The sequence below is a fragment of the Molossus molossus genome, unplaced genomic scaffold (assembly GCF_014108415.1).
Source record: "Molossus molossus isolate mMolMol1 unplaced genomic scaffold, mMolMol1.p scaffold_m16_p_1, whole genome shotgun sequence".
Lineage (NCBI taxonomy): Eukaryota > Metazoa > Chordata > Mammalia > Chiroptera > Molossidae > Molossus > Molossus molossus.
Genome location: NW_023425344.1, coordinates 111,881,882 through 111,901,631, shown reverse-complemented (window position 1 = coordinate 111,901,631; position 19,750 = coordinate 111,881,882). Strand labels below are relative to the sequence as shown.

The 19,750-nt window shown below is 42.7% G+C and overlaps 1 protein-coding gene across 1 annotated transcript in view; it reads left to right on the top strand.

Annotated features, from left to right (window-relative positions):
* Positions 1–14,135: 14,135 nt before the first annotated feature.
* Positions 14,136–19,750, top strand: part of PTER (phosphotriesterase related) — a 70,580-nt gene continuing 64,965 nt past the window's right edge. The window contains exon 1 of the mRNA XM_036272185.1: positions 14,136–14,199. The gene's annotated coding sequence lies outside the window, so the exon portion shown is untranslated. The remainder of the gene's footprint in view (positions 14,200–19,750) is intronic.

Below are 19,750 nucleotides of genomic sequence, written 5' to 3'. Positions count from 1 at the left end.
GAATATTCTTGGTTCCCACGAGTAAAATTTTTCAGAAAAGAGAAGCATAAAAGAAAAACAGCAGCAATTAAAAGCTTAATTTCAGCAAATATATGAGGGGGTAGAGAATAGCAACAGCGTAAGAGCTATTATTTTCTTTTTGAGGTCTAATTGACATATAACATTATATTAGTTATACAATGTACTGACTTAATATTTGTACATATTAAGAAATGATCTCCACAATAAATCTAGTTAACATCCAGCACCACACAATTACAAAATATCTATTCTTGTGAAGAGAACAGCAACTTTCAAATATGCAAGACAGTATTGTTAACTATAGTAAATAGGCTATAATTATATCCCCATGACTTATTCATTTTATATCTAAAAATCTGTACCTTTTGACTCCTTTCATCCATATCTATATGTATCACATTTTTATTATACAAACACACGCACACACACACACATACACACACATATCAGCCTTTTATCCATTCATTCATCAGTGGACACTTAAGTTGTTTCCATGTGTTGGCTATTGTAAAACCGGAATTGATCATCTATTAAAGTAAACTGGATAAGAAAATCAACTACTCATAGATTGAGAATACAGCTATTCACACTGTGATTTTACAAGTATTAAAAGACTCTCTAACTCCAAAATGCTTATGCAAGGTGTCACCATGGTATCTGAATTTCACACAAAAATCAGACAAATCACTACTTCAGATTAAGGAAATATATTTCTATGTTCTCCATGCAGCATTAATATGCGTTGCGTTAAGAAAACAAACACACACAGATATGTTCATTAATGTCCAAAAATTTGAGGAAATATCTGGTTTAAACAAATAATTGTCTTCACTGTAGAATGTACCAGGCTTGGCAACACTACAAAATGTTATGAATCTCCAATAATGGAAATAAATAGGTGGTATTTTCCAAATGTGATTGACCATGGGACACGTTTCTTAAATAATGTACCTTATTAGCCTGGTTTTTCTCAGATTAGAAAATGCATCTTTTTCAGAAGACCCCCTAATAGTATGCAAATGTCCTAACTAGATGGTCAACTGATGAGCCTGTTGCCATTCATAAATACCAGAGCATGGGTTTCTTTCCCATCAAAATAGTTAACTTTGGAGAAGAGCAACTTGCATGGACAAGGGACTTACATTTTGGTGTGATTAAATGACAGTGGGTGATGCCAGAGGATGCTGGTGGGGGGTGAGGAGTATGCTGGGTGGGTCATCTCCGGTGCAACACTACAGCAGTAGGAATTGCTGCAGATCCCCGAGCCAGAACAGAGGGCAAAATGGGGAGTCCAGAGAGCATGAGTGCCAATCACCAAACAGACTAAATTGGAAGTGAACAAGGAAAGTGGTAAAAAGCATTATAGAAAATTTTTGATCATGGTAATCTTTTGCCTGAGACTACCCCTACTGGGAAAGAAATTTACTATTTCATATTTCCAGAGGCAGTCAACCATTACAGCCCTCCCTGTTTCTAAGTCCTTTGAATGTACTTCTTTCTGTATCACATATAAACGAGGAAATTACAGTGTGCAAAATAGTGGAGACTTTCAGGAATACAGTGTTAATACCTAACATTCAATACATGGTGACCTCCAATGCCATAAAGTTTAACATCAATCATGATTGGACTTCCCACTTCTACAAAAAAAAATGGGGGGTTAATTTTATTATTTTAAAACTATTACAGTAAGTCCTTACTTAATGTTGTCCATAGGTTCTTGAAACTATACTTTATGAAATGACATACAACGCAACCAATTTTACCCTAAGCTAATTGATGAAAACAAGAGTTAAGTTTCTAGGGAATATTTCTGGTCACAAAAACACCACCAAACTTCTACATAAAGACCCCTCCCCCCAAACACTTCTAATATTAAACACTGAAATAAATTTAAGTTATACATACATTTAAGGAAGATTAATAAGAAATGAGTAAGTATGATTGTCTAACTCGCTTATTCTAGTTCAGGGTCACAGGTGGCTAGAGTCTGTCCTGGAAGCTCAGGGCAAAAGACAGAACCCATCATGGACAGGTCTCCCTCCCACTACAGGGCGGTGCACACTCACCACCCCCACACTCAGACTGGGGTGATGGAGACACAGCAGTGACCTCACGTGCAATCTTTGGGAGGAGGAAAGCGGAGTCTCCCAAGGAAACCCACACAGAACCTGGGAGAATGTGCCAATTCTTCACAGACAGTGGCCCAGCCAGGAATCGGAAATTTTTCCTCATTATCATGTTATAACAGAACAACACTGAAGGAAGCATTATTCGAGTACTCAAAACCACACACATTTTATTTCTGCATTTGGAATTTATTTTTATGGTGAGGGTTTAAGATTCACCTCCTAGGCTGGGGGAAGTGCTGATGATAGTTTCGCATGGGATATTTATTTCTACTGTGAAGTTGTAGTCAAGACTCTGAACTTACATGCAAACACCATTCTAATTTTAAATCTAAGTTCTCAAATACTTTAAGTGGTTAGGGATTCACTCGAACTTAAAAGCAACCTTTGTACGTTGCCACAGTTCAGAAGAAAGCGGTGCCGGAGGTTTTATTTTGGGAGATGGGCACATCACGCCAGCACCGTCCTTCGGTGAAGACACGATACTCGTGTGGACAGTTGCTCTGAACTGCCTCCTTTTCCAACGGGAGGAAAAATGTGTCTCGCTAGAGCAAGTTTTTTCTTCTTCTTCCCACCTCAAATCACATTTTCCACCTTAATACTCGCATTCAATGAACTATTTTCATGTGATGTTTCGTTGCCTGTCAAAAGTCGCAATCTGCCTGGTATACGACGTGCTAAGATATTTGTACCCCATCAACTGTTAATTAGCATGACAACCTGCAACATCTTTTTTTTTTTTTTTTTGGTACAACTGAGTACAGCTCTTGGTGTCTACACTTAGGTTAAAGGTGCAGGCTGACATAACCACTCTCCTTTAACACTTTCTCCATGTTCTTTGGATGCTAACAGAAATATTTTTGCTGCTGCTAAGTCAGGCTGTCCTGTTACCTGAAAGAGGAGAGGAGGCAAGCAAAGAAGTTCTTCTAAATAAACATTTCCATGACTTCACCCACGCCAGAAGGAAAGTACAAATCCCATCTCTGAGATGTCTAAGTGATATCTTATTTCTACATGATTTATTTTAAAATATCAAATTTGAAGTTAAAGAACGTACATTGTTTTCTATTACTATATCGCTAACATGAGTCAGAGTAGCTTTCCTTTTGAATACATCCCTGAGTAATCACCAATTCAGTCTCTTCCACCTTTTTTCCTCTTTGTCTTTCTGTTTGTCCCCCACGGATGAGAAAGTCATCAAGTTGTGCACGTGAGCAGAACCACCGGAGTCGCTCAGGGCAGGTGCACACGCCAGGTCAGGTGTGAGCAATGAAGAACCAGGTTGGGCTCTCAAGCAATGTATGGACAAGAAATGGTTTCCAAGCGAGGCAAAGGGACTTCCACCCAATCTGGGGATCAGGTAGAGGAACTGTATGGCACCTTCTCAGTGGCACATGGCTTCTTAGAAACAAAGCACAACACACACGGCCGTCTTAGAGCAGGCGCATTTAACCACCAGCATCTCATTCTGAAAGCTTGGCCGGTGTCACCCCAGGGACATGGTTTCCAGAATGCACGACCAACGGCACATTGAAATGTCCCAAAACTTGCTGCAATATAAGGCAACCCGCATGACCTCTCACTGATGCTAAAATACTGCTCCAATCAAAATAATGAATCAGGTTATGTAATACCATTGCCTCTTGGAATCTGACAGCCGGGAGATGGCAGTGATGGAGGTACCACCTGAAATGCGGGGTGTCTCGAAGAATAGCAAGGAGAGCAGCTTCCCTGCATGAGCAGGGAGGGCTGGGTGAGTGGAGAGGTAATTAGACTGGAGAAAAGTGAGCAAGGGCATCTATGACATTGGTAATGTTGGGTGGTGGGTTCACAGATGCTTATTTTATTAGTAGGCTTTATATCGTCCATTATATTTATTAAATACAATTTTCTGTGTCAATTAAAATACCGTGTACTTAATGCTCAAATAAAACTGTCTGTTAAAGCTTCCTCACATTTACATGCCCTTTAAAAAAAAAAAAAAAAAAACAGATAGTTCTTTATTGTAATGGCCCCAGCATCCTCAAAAATGAACTATTTTAAGAAACCTTAAGAAAAGAATGCTCAGCCTAATACAGAAGTTTTCCTATTACACCTGTTACTATTAACACGTATTCTGCCTTTAATCTCCCACGTGTGCATGGCGGTGGAGCGCTTCCTGACTCACTCTGCTTCTCTGAAGTTCAAACCTTTCTCTGGGACTTCAGATTCTTTGAGTTAAAAGCTCTCTTGAGTTGGTGTATTTCCGAGTGCTAGGTACTAGATTGCTTTTCAGATCTTCTTCTGGCTCTAAAAGTCTCTGCTTCTGTGGCAATCAAAGAAAGTGTTAGCTTGTCTTTTTCCAGCTTCCCTGTTCTCAAAGCATCCAGTTCCTTCCTCAAATAACTGAAGAAAAAGAAGAAAGTGTGGAATTAGGAATGACTCTGCTCCTTAACTCCTCACTTCACTCTCCAATGTGAGTCAACTTTCCTTATTCACTAGCAGAACACCCCCTATGTCCTTCTGCCTCTTCAGTGCTCTACACACACACACACACACACACACGCGCGCGCGCGCGCACACACACACACATACACGGCACACAGGGAGCCTGGTCTCACAGAGTCACTAATTTAGCCCTAATCTGTGTCAGACGCGCATTCCCTTATCTAGATAATAACAGCTAACATTTACTGATCCCTTCGCTATGTACCATACTAAGTACTTGAATTGCTGCATAGTTGGTTCTTAGCATTTGGAGTTTGGAGTCAGCTAGTCCTAGATTTGAATCTCAGCTGATCCCTTTATTAATTATGAGTCCTTCAGCAAACAGACTTCACATCTCTGAGCCCCAGTTTCCACATCTGTAAAATGGGCACTATGTAAGTATTAATATCTTTAAAATGTTTACAAGGGGCTATAGAATAGAGACAGGCACACAGACTGTCACTAAATGATACTTAATTCTGTTACTGCTATTAGCATTATTGCTAGTGCCACTACATTGGCCAATATTCCCAAATCCTTACTCCTACCCCAAGATTCTCATTCTTGATTCTCTTGCCCCCGCCTGGGTGTCAAATCCCCACTCCTGACCCCCTGAGTCCTGGGATTTTCTGTCTGATGCTCCTCACATGGGTGATCTCTTAGTGCACTGACTCTCAGACCCACCTACCCTCCCGTCTGAAGGCCCTCTATTTACCTCATTCTACTTGCTGTTTCTCTATATCTAGACTCTAATTACCCTTCATGTCTAACCAACCTCCCAGTATTGCTCTGAAGACTCCAGATAAGACACTTTCACATAGAATATCACTTACTCCCCTACAAACCCTGTGAAGGTACAAAGTCTCTGCCGTCCTGAACATACAGACTCCAAGGAAGCGTTCTCAGTCTTCACCATCTCCCAGTGGGATGGGGCATGCACAAATCTACTAAGTCGCGTGGCCACGCCTCCCTGCGAGAGGTTGCAAAGGGTAATATTTAACTGGGGGACCACAAGCTCTGTTAAATTATTAGAGTGAGAGGAAGAGAGAACGGATCTGAAGGACAACCAGCAAGCTGCCAGAGGGAGATAATAGTATTGTCATTTTCTGTGAGGACACTGTGGCTCAGGGAAAGTTAAGAGGCCCCACAGTAAGAAAGTAGAGGAGCCAGGATTTGGCATCAGGTCTGTCAGACTCTGGAGCTACTTCTGAAGGTCCTGGTGGGTATTGCCTGATTCCCCATGTTCACTGAGAATGTAGCTGCTTTTGTCAGGAGGTTTGTTATAATAGAAGGCCCTGGTTTTCCCCCTATTCTAGCTAGAAGATCGAAGCGAACGCCTCTCTTCAGTTATTTTAGCTACAGCATGATTTTTATATACCCTGGTATATTTTTATATACCCTAGTCTAGTGTTACTTAGCAATATTTACTAAGTAAGTGACACAGTTTTGCCAACGACTCACGCAGGAGTTTTTTAGCGACTATTGTTGCAAAGGATGTGTTCCTTACATAGCACAAAATGTTCTAGATTGGCCGCCATCATGAACCACACAGTAACTCTCCAGACCAGGAAGTTCATGACCAACAGACTACTTCAGCAGAAACAAATGGTCATTGACATCCTTCACCTGGGAAGGCAACAGTACCCAAGACAGAAATTCGGGGGAAAATAGCCAAAAGGTATAAGAACACACCAGAGGTCATCTCTGTGTTTGGATTCAGAACCCATTTTGGTGGTGGCAAGACAATGGGCTTAGCCGTGATTTATGATTCTTTGGATTACACAAAGCAAAGTAAACCCACGCATAGACTTGCAGATGCGGCTTCTATGAGAAGAAGACCTCAAGAATCAGAGACAGAAATGCAAGAAGAGAATAAAGAAAGTCAGGAGGGCTGCAAAGGCCAATGTTGGTGCTGCCAAAAGTGAGCTGGAGACTGGACAGCAGGAGTCAAGATTCTTCAGTGACTTGCTCTGTGCTGACCGTGCAGATTTTTCATGAGAGGATTAATAAACCAACAACTTGAAAAAAATAGTTTAAACCAGTACTCAAATGAGGTTTCTGAATAGGAATTTAAATTAATTCTGTGGCAGACCTCTGCCCCTCACACGCACAATTTTAAAAGATCCTGAAATGAAAACCAATTATTCGTATTACTTAAAGAAATAAAAATCAAATTACTTGCATTCTACATTCAAGTCACCCTTGTAATGCTTGCTTCGAGTCCACATTGTTTTGTTTTCCAACACTGAGAAAACTACCATTTGGTATTCTTCATAGACACACTTCCTTGGACTCACCAGTTAATGAATAGCTTCCTTGCTGACTTTTTTTATTTTAATTTTATTCTGTTTAACTTAGCTCTCAACACTGTTTTTATTAGAGACCAATAATACAATTATGTGCTAATAGATGCTCTAGCACTTCAATAATTATCGCACAGATTTAGAAGCCATTTAATATTAGTTATCAATGAGTGGATAAAGGAGGGTGGTTTTCAATTAGCATAGGGAACCACCCAATTCTCTTACCAGGAAAATATTATATTAATCAGGGTAAGCTATCTGCTTTAACAAATAATCCCCGCATCTCAGTGGCTTAAGACAATAAGAGTCAACTTTCCACTCACATTTTCTCATAGTTAGAAGGGCTATGCCCCCCCCCCCCCAGGACCATTCAGATACAGCCCTTTTCTCTCCTGCGGCTCTATTCTCCAGGTTCTAGAACTTCTCTCCATCCTGCCCATGAATGGAGAGAGAATGGAGGATGGTGGCTGGGTGGGAAGTTTTTTAATGAGCTAGTTCAGGAATGCACAGGTCATTTCTGCCACACCCATTGGTTGGCACTGCTCCACCACAGGACCACACCTACCTGCAAGGGACGCTGGGAATTGTAGTGTAGCTAAGTGCCCAGGAGGCGGAGAAAATAGGTTTAGTGAACATCTAGCCACCAAATACCTTTGAGTCTGTCAAAAATACCAAAAGAAATTGCTCAGTCCAGAAAAAAAAAAAAAAATTTAATTTAAAAGTATGTAAAATTAACAATGACATAATTAAAACATTTTAAAAATTAATAATATAGTTTAAGATTATAGCCTGGCCCTGGCCGGTTTGGCTCAGAGGTTAGAGCATCGGCCTGCGGACCAATGAGACCAGGCCAACGGCATGTGCCTCAGTTGTGGTTAGTTCCAGGCCCTGGTCGGGGTCACGCGGGAGGCAACCAGTCAATGTGTCTCTCTCGCATGGATGTTTCTCTCTCCCTCTCTCCCTTCCTCCCTCCTTCCTACTCTAAGGATAAATGGAAAAATATCCTCAGGCAAGGATAAAATCAATCAATCAATCAATCAATAAAAATGAAACTGTGGCCTGTATTCATACTAGCAAATCTAGTGAGAGAAATAGATACCCTAAATTCCAGTAAACTTTTTACAAGTTATTTACAAACAGCTATCTAAAGTCAAAATATTTTTTATTGTGATAAAATATTCATAACATAAAATTTACCATATTAAGCTTTTTTTTTTTAATTCTAACCACAGGATATTTTTCCATTGATTTTCAGACAGAGTGGAAGGAAGGGAGGAAGAGAGAGAGAGAAAGAAACATCCATCTGTGAGAGACACATCGATTGGTTACCTCCCACACAACCTCAACCAGGACCGGGGTGGGACGGAGCCTGCAACCAAGGCTTATGCCCTAGATCTGGAATCAAACTCTTGACCCTTTGGTCCACTGGCTGACACTCTAACCATTGAGAAAAAACAGCCAGGGCATTTTAACCATTTTGAAGTGTTCAGTTCAGTAGCACTAAGTACAGTCACATGCATTGTTGGTCTGGTGTCACTACCATCATCTTCCCAATTTTTTCATCTTCCAAACTGAAACTCTGCATCCAGTAAACACAAATTCCCCATCCCCCTCCCTCCAGCCTCTGGTAACCACCACTCTGCTTTCTGTCTTGATGAACTGGACTACTCTAGGTACCTCCTATAAGTGAAATAATACAATATTTGTCCTTTTGGGTCTGGCTTATTTCACTTAGCAAAATGCCCTCAAGGTTCATTTAAATTGTAGCATTATCTGAATTTCATTCCTTGTTGAAGCTAAATAATATTCCATTGTCTGCATCTACTACATTTGTTTATCCGTTCACCCATTAAAGGACACTTGGGTTGTTTTCACCTTTTGGCTGTTGTGAATAATGTTGCCATGAACAACGGTGTACAAATATCTGAGTCTCTGCGTTCACTTCTTTTGGGTGTATAACCAAAAGTAGAGTTGCTGGTTCAAATGGAAATTCTATGTTTATTATTTTTTTCTTTTCCAAATCTTTATTGTTGGATATAAAATGTATTACAGATGTTCCACATTTTTCCCCCATTGACCCCCTCCTCCCCACTCCCGCCCCCCTCCCACCTTTTCCCACACTATTGTCTGTGTCCATTGGTTATGCATATAAGTTCTTTGGTTTATTTCTTCCCACCTTTCAACCCCTTTCCCTTTGAGGTTTGTCAGTCTAGCAATGAATTTGTGCTTCTTAATCCCTTTACCTTTTTCACCCATTCCCCCAACCCGCTTCCCAACTGGCAACCAACAAAATGTTCTCTGTATCTATGAGAATGTTTCTGTTCTTCCTGTTGATTTTGTTTGTAGATTCCATTGTTGATAGATATGTATTCATTGCCATTTTGTTTGTTCATACATTTTATCTTTTTCTTCAAAAAGACCCTTCATCATTTCATATAATAACGGTTTGGTAGTGATGAACTCCTTTAACATTTTCTTGTCTGGGAAAGTTTTTATATGTCCATCGATTCTAAATGACAACTTTGCAGAATCGAGTAATTTTGGTTGTAGGTTCTTGCTTTTCATCACTCTGAATATTTCTTGCCACTCCCTTCTGGCCTGCAAAGTTTCTTTTGAGAAATCAGCTGACAGCCTAATGGGTACTCCCTTGTAGGTAACTAGCTGCCTTTCTCTTGCTGCTTTTAATATTCTCTCTTTGTCTTGAACCTTTTGCATTTTGATGATGATGTGTCTTGGTGTGGGCCTCTTGGGGTTCATCTTGTTTGGGACTCGCTGTGCTTCCTAGACTTGAATGTCTGTTTCCTTCACCAAGTTAGGAAAGTTTTCTGCCATTATTGTTTCAAACAGGTTTTCGATTTCTTGTTCTCTCTCTTCTCCTTCGGGCACCCCCAAGATGCGAATGTTGGCACGCTTGAAGTTGTCCCAGAGGCTCCTTACACTATCCTCATTTTTTTTTATTCTTTTTTCTTTTTGCTGTTCTGATTGGGGATTTTTTGCTTCCTTATATTCCAAATCGATGGTTTGCTCCTTGGATTTACATACTCTATTATTGAAGCTGTGTAAATTGTTCTTTATTTCAGTTACTGCCTCCTTCAATTCTAACTGTGTATCCATGATTTCTAACTGGTCCTTTTTTATGCTCTTGAGGCCCTACCTAAGTTCACTGAGGTTCTCACTAAGTTCATTGAGCATCCTTATAAGCAGTATTTTGAACTCAGTATCTGTTAGGTTGCTTATCTTCGTTTCGCTTAGTTCTTTTCTTGGGGTTTTGTTCTGTTCTTTCATTTGGGACCTGTTTCTTTGTCTCCTTATTTTGGCTGCCTCTCTGTGTTTGTTTCTGTGTATTACTTAATGAGAGGTATGGGGCTCGCTGAGACCAGATGCTCCTCGTTTGAAAGAATTTAGGAAAAACCTGAAGCAGGATCCAAGACGGGCCAATCCTATGGTTAAGCAAGTGGCAACAGCTTGGGTGGGCCTGAAAGTTGGGTGGGGCGGGGCCTCAGGGAGTCAGCAGGGCGGGGCTACCAGTGTGAGCCAGGTTGCTGGAGTCCCAGATATGGCTTCTGTCTGCTGCCCCGGGAAGGGCTCACCAAAGGAACAAAGGCCTCTGACAGCACGTTTGTCCCCGAGGAAGCCCCCTCTCCAGCCCTCGCTCCAGTGCCAAACAGCTCAGTTCTTCCCTGTATGTCTCTGGTGCCCCTCGAGCTGCCTCCCCTCCGAGCTTAGAGGGAGAGAGTCCGATAAAGTCGTGCGCGGGCCCTTTAAGGAGCTGCCTGGGGCTCCAGCCGCCTCAGCTTCCCTGAGCCTCAGTTTCCGCTGGTTTTTCCAGCCAGAAGTTATGGGAACCTCTCTTCCTGGCACTGGAACCCTGAGCGGGGCACCTGGTGTGGGACGGGGACCCCTCAGTCCTCAGGAAGGACCTTCCCAGCCGAGGTGTCCTCCTGATTTTTATCCACCACACGTGGGTGTGGGACCAGCCCGTCCGCCTCCGCCCTCCTACCAGTCTGGATGCAGCTGCTTTAATTCCGTAGTTGTAGGACTTCCATTCAGCTTGATTTCAGGCGGTTTTGAATGATGATTGTTCTGTAGTTTAGTTGTAACTTTGATGTGGTTGTGGGGGGACGCGATACCGCGGTTACCTACCCGCCATCTTGACCGGAAGTCCTATGTTTAATTTTTTGAGGAACTGCTGTACTGTTTTCCACAGCAGCTGGAAAGTCGAAATAGTTTCAAAGACAAACTTGTAATCGGCTGCTATTAAAGGTTGTAGTGACTCATCTGTAACATTACAGTCCCCATTAAAAGGTTCTTTGAATTGGGGGGTTATGTGTTTCCAATGTTGCTCTTTAAGAACAAGAATAGTTGTAAATTTTATTTTTCCTTTGCCTCTAAGTGAAGCAATAAAATATATTGAGTAGTTAGTTGTATTCTCTGGGTGGTATAAAGAATGGGAATTTCATAGAAAAATGTGTGTCGAAAGCTCTGTCCTAGCCCTCTTGTGACATTGGTTTCTAATCAGTTTCCTAGAAATGGTGGGAAGGTTTCTCACACCAGGACTAAAAACTGAGGCAGGAAAATCTCTGCAGCACTGTACATTTTAACTTCCAATTAACAATTAAAACCTGACAGTGAGTTCATATCAGTGGGGTGTTGTTTTCTGCCGCTCATCCAGCAAATAATCGGGGTTATTTTATGTTTTGTCCTCTCCAGATTTTCTGTATGGACTCTTTTTGTGTATTTAAAACAACCAGCTAGGTGATGAAAACCTGAGCGCTTTCCAGAATTTTAACCTAAACAGCGAGGGGTTTTCAATGTTTGCTTTTGATTTCATTCTCTCTGCCAATTTAGCATTTCTGAGTACAGGTACTGCGAAAATTCAAAGAAACAATGAAAATGAAAGGCAGGCACTGTGGAAATGAGAGTGCTTTGAACGGAACCCTTAACTGAGCGATTCATTGGGAAACCTTTGGTTCCTTAATAATGTGATTTTTAACTTGGCTATTTCATCACAGACATTGATATTCCAGGGTTCAAAATATATCTCCAAGTTAAGCTTCTCCAGGAAGAGAAGTTGAAAAATGAAGTTGGGTGCAAGGCTTGATGCCAGATTATCATTTTTGACAGAGAACATCATAAAATAACCCTTTTGTCTGTTCTTGCCTGCCCATCCTCAGGGCTAGTAGATTTGGGGGCAAGTACTACAGAATGTTTATTTTTATTTTTAATTATTTTTAAATAGGATAGCATTTGATGCTTAGCTGATAGTGCTTAAATCACTTATGATACGAAGTGGAATTATAGTATGTACTCAAATACTATATGCTACCAATTTTTTTCACTGCTGTACATTGGACTTGCATGAATTTCTCTCCCCTTGTTCGAAAACACATGTTCACAATAGGTTGATACAGTTCCTGAAATAAAACTCCTGCGTGTTAATTTGATGTTTCTTTGAAGCTACTTCTGTTAAAAGAGAAATACAATCTAGACTAGTTCCTCCTAACACTGTGCTTTTAAGGAATAAAGCCATAGAAATAAGAGCCTGAAGGAGAAATCCATCACAAATCTTGTACAATGGGTATAATGTAGGCAGAGGAGAATTTAGCAACTTCCACAAAGAAAAACTGAAATCATTTTTAACACGAATCCTGTGTATAATTTCACATGTGGCAGCAAGGACTAGTAAAATACATAACATTATAAATAGTGGACTTTTAGGCTTGTCCTTAACAACCACTGGCAGGTGGACATTCATCCGGCTTTGTGGCTGCAGAGCGTGTGACCTAAGGGGTGGCCAGCACTGAGATGGCTCTAGAAGGCTCCCTTGATCCACCTATTCATTATGCAGTCTCAGCGGGAGCCTCAGTCATTCCGAGCAATATTCAACTGTCTCAGTACTCATCCCTCTGGAGTTTCTAACCTCTATGCTTTTTCTTTTCTCTCCCACCTCTAGGCTCTGCTTTTATCCCCTTCTCTGTCCCTGGGATTTAAGCAGCCAGCAACCTTTAGGACAATTGTTCTGCTTCGATATTTTCTCCCTGCCTGGCCCTTACAGGCCAAGTTCTCAATAACTTCTCATACTTTTACCTTCCTTAAAAAACAACAACAACAAACACACAAAATTAAACCTTTGTATCCTTTTTTCTCTCTTTTTCTGACTTGAATATATTAATTTATTTCCTAGCCTCCTATCAAAGTGCCCATTCTCTCCTAGGAAAGTATGATGGACCGACTTCAACCAAACTGGGCTCTAGTCCTGGCCTGGCATAGGCCCTTCTCTCTCGCTGAGACTGTTTTCTTGTCTGTAATTGGAGGAAAGAGAGATCCTACCACACACAGGTTGTTCTAAAAATTCAACAAAATGCCATATACAAAGTACCTGTTATAACCCCTGGCAGAGTTGGCCTCAGGAAACACCACCTATTATTATTATTATCATCATCATTATTATTATTACTATTAAATGTCCACCTTCCTTTCAAATGACAACTGGAGGTTCTTCCCATATGAATACTCATCTTCTTTTTCTCAGAATCCAGGATAAACAAATTGAACACAGTGTAACCCTTAAAACTATTACTCTGTATTTTGACAACTGGTCTTAACACCTGTGTTTTGTAGACAGACTCACCCTAGTCACTAAGCCTCCTGCAGATGCAGGAGGTGCTGGGGCCAGTTCAAGTGCTCTGCTACAGACTATTTTAAACATGAGAAACCTCACGCCCAAAGCTGTCTGTATTCAGGAAGGGGACCCAAAGCCTGCCTGTTCGTGATACCCAATTGCCAGAGCAAGCCCTCTGATTTGTTACCCTTGGAAAAAACTGGGTCTTTGGAGCTACTAAAGCCTCCTTACAGGCTTTTCTACAGAGAATTGGAATCTGGGGGAAATGTAGCTGCTTCCTCTCCCCTTGGGGATCTAGCCCCTAATCCATTCAGCTCAGCGGAACTAGACAGAGGTGAGAAATCTCTCCCTGCAGACTACTTGGGTTCCCAGCGTATCCACTTAGGAAATCCCCTTCTGGGGTAGGACCGGCCGCTGAAGCCCAGATTTGGCGGGAGGCGGGAGGGGTGGGGCAGCAGCTCCCTGGGCGTGGCCTAGCGTCGGGTGGGGTGGGGCTGGGGCCAGGGACCCCGCCCAGGGACCTGGGGGGCGGGGAGAAGACTACAAGAAGGAAGAAGTGGGAGGGGAGCGGGGAGACGGTCAAGGTCCGGAGAAGGCAGCGCTCCTCGAGAAGAAGGAAGGCCTTGGTGCCAGAGCGGGCGCGGGAGCTGTGGGCCTGGTAGGAAGGGTGGGGTCCCATGCCGGGGCCCCGCGGCGGGGTGCAGCCCAGCTCTGCGCGGTAGTCCCTGCAGGGAGCACCCGCAAGCGGTCTCGAGGCAGGCCGTGCCCGGGCCTGCTGCTGCAGCTCCCCCCAAGCTCCCGGGGAGCTGCAAAGCCAGGCGTCGTGGGCCGAGCGAGGCTGAGGAGGCCGGCCTGGGTTTGGAGGTGTCTGGTTGCCCCGAAGTATTAAGGTGCCGCCAAGCCTGACCTGAAACCCGAGGTCAGGAGTGCGGCGGCGGAGCGAGGCCCGAGGGTCGGCCTCGCGAGTGTTCAGGTTGCTCCACAGAAACGCCCCGGCGGTCCCGGGCAGCTGTGCTGGGTGAGGGGCGCCTCTTCCGTGCTCACTCTCCTTTAATGAGCTTTGAAATCGTACCTGTACGTCCTGGGCCTCGGCTTCGCCCTTATTTTGTCTTCTCTTGGTTCTTGTATCATAAAGTATTCCAAACACGTGTAGGTGCGCCTTCCCTACGGATATGAGCGTGGCGTTTGCCACTGCTGTGCCGCGATATTTGTGAGGACACCGCAGGTGCAGTGACACCTCCGAGCACGTTTACAGCTAGAAACTTCTGCCTTGTGTAGAAAGAGTCCATTTGTCCCAAATCACCGCTACAGTGCAGGAAACTGACAAGCATGTACTCCTGTCCTTAAGGGTAATGGCATTCATTGTCCTGTAGAAAGAAGTCAGTAGGAAAAAAGCCCTAAGCTATGACACCTACTTCTCCAGTGACATCTTGTGCTATACAAACAAGAGGGGTGTACCGGCAGCTATTCCATAGGCCTGATGTAATTCCAGAAATAACCAGCCCCCCTTCAAAAAGAAATCTCCCTGCACACTGCAAAGAGCAGACAACTTTCTGACTGTTGATTTTAAGGTAGCCACTTAACTTTTTAAAAAGATAATTCAAACACAAAATTCACAAGAAGCTATTTTATGAAATTATGTTTTCATTTGTGGAGGCAAGAGTTTGCTTCATTGTTATAAAATTTACTAAGATACGTGTAAGGTAGCTTTTTGGAATAAAATAGCAAAATACATTTTATTGTCACTCCTTGATCTTAGACTCGTAATAGGAATGCTCAAGCCTCTATTTCTTGACAGTCAGTAAAAGCTAATCACCAGGGTTCTTCTCTGAGCATTGTGTGCTCTGATGTAATCCTCTGCATGACCCCATGAGATATTCCCATGTGAGAGGAGGAAGGGAAGGCACAGAGAAGTGAGGCCACACTGCTGGAGAGTTTAGACAAAAATCTTTGTCTTTCTAACTCTTAAGCCTGTGCTCTTAGCCCTCAGCCACCTGTACTTTGTTTTTCTCAAGTAGCTAAGCAGTGAGAGAGGTTGCTGGTTTAAAGACCTCCGGATCCATGTGTGCAGCCTAACCCCAGTTCTGGTTCCAGCTCCTGACTTTGTACAGATTACTTATCTTTTCTAGGCACGTAAGAGTAATTGATCTCTAGATAGCTCCTAGATCTAAAAAATCTACAGATCAGTGAAAATGAGATTCTAGTTTTATCAATGAATCATAGTGTTGATTTACATTTTGGTGCGGAAATTACAGGGTGGTCAGGAAGGGTCAGTGGATTCATTCACTTCCTATGCATTGTGTACCTGGATAGGACCAGGTCTTCAATAGAGCACAGGACAGGAGCAGGTTCCCCTTGGAGTTTATATTCTAATTGGAGGCAGAAGGGCCTGAGGAAACAATAAACAGGTTAATTAACAAACAGCTAGAAATTGGTAACAGAGGGTGTGAGAAGAAAAATGAGGTGGGGAAGGGCGCACATTGATTATGGTGGTAAAAAAGACCTCCTTTTTTAAAAAAGGCCTCACTAAGACCTGATTCGGAAGAATGAGACGGATCTAGTGGTATTTATTCCTGCACGGGGCCTGCAAGGGGAGAGGAGGCGTAAGAGGATGGGACATGATCTAGAAATTGCCAGAAGGTCTTTGCAGGAGAGCGTGATTTATTCCAGATGAAGTTGGAGACACGGGATAGGACCATGTCGTGCAAGGCTATCTGTGGCCTGGTAAAACCTCTAGATTTTCATCTAATAGCAATGGGAAGCCACTGAAGGGTGGTAGGCCGTGCGGTGACCTGGAAGTGTCTGTGATGAAGCCCAAAGGAAAGGTGATGGTGGCCTAGGCCGGGGCAGTGGAATAGAGACACGATGTGGACTTTTACTGTCCCTTCATCAGGGGGGCCTTCCTGACAACCTTGTTGATAATAACACTCTAACAGCCCTCAGGCACCCTGGCATTCCCCATCCTCCTATTCACTTTCGCTTTCCTTACATATTACTTATTTCCATCTGACATAATATGTATCTTGTTTGTAAATTGTTATTTACTCCCTCCCATGAGAATGTCAACTGCAAGAGAGAGCAGGGTTTGCATATTTTGTGTACATTTGTTTCTCCGGCGCCTGATGTGGGCTCTTAATACATTATGTTGTAGGGATAGATTTGATAAATGGTTTGGGTTTGGATTCCATAGAACTTGCTGGTGAATTAAATGTGGTAGTGAAAGAAAAGGAGAAATCAAGGATGATTCTCAAAATGCTGGCATAGCAACTGGGTAGATGCTGATATTAATTAAGGAGAGGAAGGCAGCCCCGCCGATGTGGTTCAGTGGTTGAGTGTGGAACCATGCCGGTTCGATTCCCAGTCAGGGCACACGCCCAGATTGTGGGCCTGATCCCCAGTGGGGGGCATGCAGGAGGCGGCCAATCGATGTTCTCTCTCATCAATGTTTCTGTCTTCCTCTCTCCCTTCCTCTCTCTCTAAAATCAAAGAAAAAAAAAAGAAGAAGAAGAGGAAGGCTAGGAAAAGAACAAATTAGGAATTGGGGGAGGAGAGATCAAAGTTCTATTTGGTACATATTAAGTTGCAGTGTGTAGATTAGTATCTATTACTACATTAAAACAATTACCCTAAAATTTAGCAGATTGAGACAACAAACGTATTATCTCACACATTCTGTGGGTAGTTCTGGCTCAACATCTCTCATGAGCTTACAGTCAAGCTGTCAGCCAAGGTTGCAGTCATCTCAGGATCTGGGGCTGAAAGATCTGCTTTTGGCTTTTTCACATGGCTATTAACAGACCAGCTGGCAGTTGGCCAGAGAAATTAAGTCCTTGCTATGTGGACCTCTCTATAGGGCTGCTCCCCCAGAGTTGAATGATCCAAGAGAGAAAGAGAACCCAAGGTAGAAGCTACCATTTTTAACCTGACCTCCATGTGGTATACCATCATTTCTGTTGTGTGCTGTTGGTCATACAGACCACCCCTGATGTGGTGTGGGAGGGTGTGAATTCCAGGAAGGGGAAAGCTGTTCTGAGGCACTGCCTACCACAATGTATATGAGATGTCCAAGCGGAATGTCATATAGGCTGTTAGGTATGTTCTACTGTAGTTCCCAGAGATCTGGGCTACACATAATTATTTCAAAGTCATTCATCATGATGCATGAAGCAGCTGGAAATGTACAAGAGAACCCAGGGAGAGAAATAGAGACGGGAAGGGGACCCTGGACCAGTCCCAAAGAGCCTGACATTTAGAGGTCAATAGAAGAGGAGCCAGCAAAGGAAGAGGGCCAGTGAGGAGGGATGGGAACCAGGACAGTGTGTATTCTGGGGATGACTTAACTGAAAGACAGACTTCACTCACAAGATTCTCTTCATGAAGCACCAGAAATGCCTTGAATATGGCTGAAGTAAAAAGATTTTCTGAAAAAAACACAATTTAATATACCTGAAGTGTGAATAGTTCAGTTTTGACCCAGACAGGAGCAAAGAACAAGAAAACACGTATACAGATAGAACATATAAAGTCTTGAAAAGTCTATGCTTGTGTACTTAGAGCCCTCTTGGTCTGAGGCTTGGCCATACGCTCCCTAGGATTGTAGTAGCAGGTAGAAATGTAAGGTTTTTTGAGGTTGCTCTTGGAAATTAAGCTTGAAGACAAAATAATGAACTGTATAGCATGGGAGGAGCCCCTGCCCTTGGAAAATATCCATCCTTGTTTCCATATGGTTTAAGTGTTACTATCTGAGGAGTCTTTCTCTTCATGCATCTTAAATACCCCAGTAACAATACTGAGAATTCTTGATTGAATTGCGTCCTGTTCATTGGTCCTATGAACTTCACTGTTAATAAGAGGACCGGAGATGGTTGTTGGATGTTTTTCATACACCAGACGTGGCCTCCTTCCTGTCTTCTTTAGCTTCTCTTTAGAGTATATTTTCAATGGTCCAGGTTTTTCTAAAGAATTTTATTAAAAAAAAAAAAAAAAAAAAAGCCTTCTCATTCATTGACATCCCTCAAAACAAAAAGAAAAAAGAAGAAAAATAAAATAACCTGTTCCCACCTGGCCACCTGGCACAAATTGGCTCTGTGGTTGTGACTACCTGTTTCATGAAAACAATATTGGCCTGAGTACAAATACCTCTGCCTGCTCACAGTGGGACTCAGGAATGTTAAGCATTTCTCTGTCCCCTCCCAATTAGGCATGGCCATCTGACTTCCTTTGGTCAATAAAAGATAGGAGGAGTGACATGCAGGGAGAAGCCTTAAAAGCCAGTGTGAGATTCGTCACACATTCTTTTCCTCTTCCAGAGTGAACACCAATTTTCTAGAACATAACTGTTCTGTCAGCTTGGGTGATTGGATGAAGACAGTGAGCAGAACCCCCTGTCACTGTGTGTTAGACACACAGTGTGAGCTAAAAGTAAGCTTTTATTTTGTTTCGTCCCTGAGATTTGGGGATTTGCTTATTAATGTAGCGTACCCTAACCTATACTGACTGATATACTCAGGTAAGGTCCTAGCCCCATGACTGCAAGGATTGCTGATCTCCCGTTTACCAGACACCTTGAGAGCCTGGGAAGGTGCTGTACGACACTGGCTCTTAGGACTAGTGCTCCTCTGACTGTTGAGCTAGCAGGTGCACTTGTTTACATAATGCCCAAGTCAGGTTCATGATTTTAATCAAATGTGGCAAAAATGACATGTAGATGTTTAATTACATTCTGTAAGGGCAGCTAGTATTAAAGTGAAAATATATAAAGGTTCAGTGCCCAGAAGGCATAGGATAGGAATAAAGGCTCTGAATTATTTATTTATTTATTTTGTTAATCCCCACTGAGGATATTTTTCCATTGTTTTTTTCTTTTTTCCTGTGGCACACGCAACCATCAGGAACCAAACCCGGGACTCTCTGTTCCACAGGACAATGCTCAACTGCTGAGCCAAACTGGCCCAGGGCATTTTTTTTTTTTTTTTAGATAGAGTGGAAAGGAGTGAGGAAGAGAGAGAGAGAGTTTAGATACATCGAAGTGAGAGAGACACATTGACGGGCTACATTCCGCATGACCCTGACCAAACCTGCTGGGGATCAAACTTGCAACCCAGGTACATGCCTTTGACCAGGAATCAAACTCAAGACCCTTCGATCCCTGGATTGATGCTATAACTGCTGAGCTAAACTGGTCAGGTCAAGGGTCTGATTTTATATTG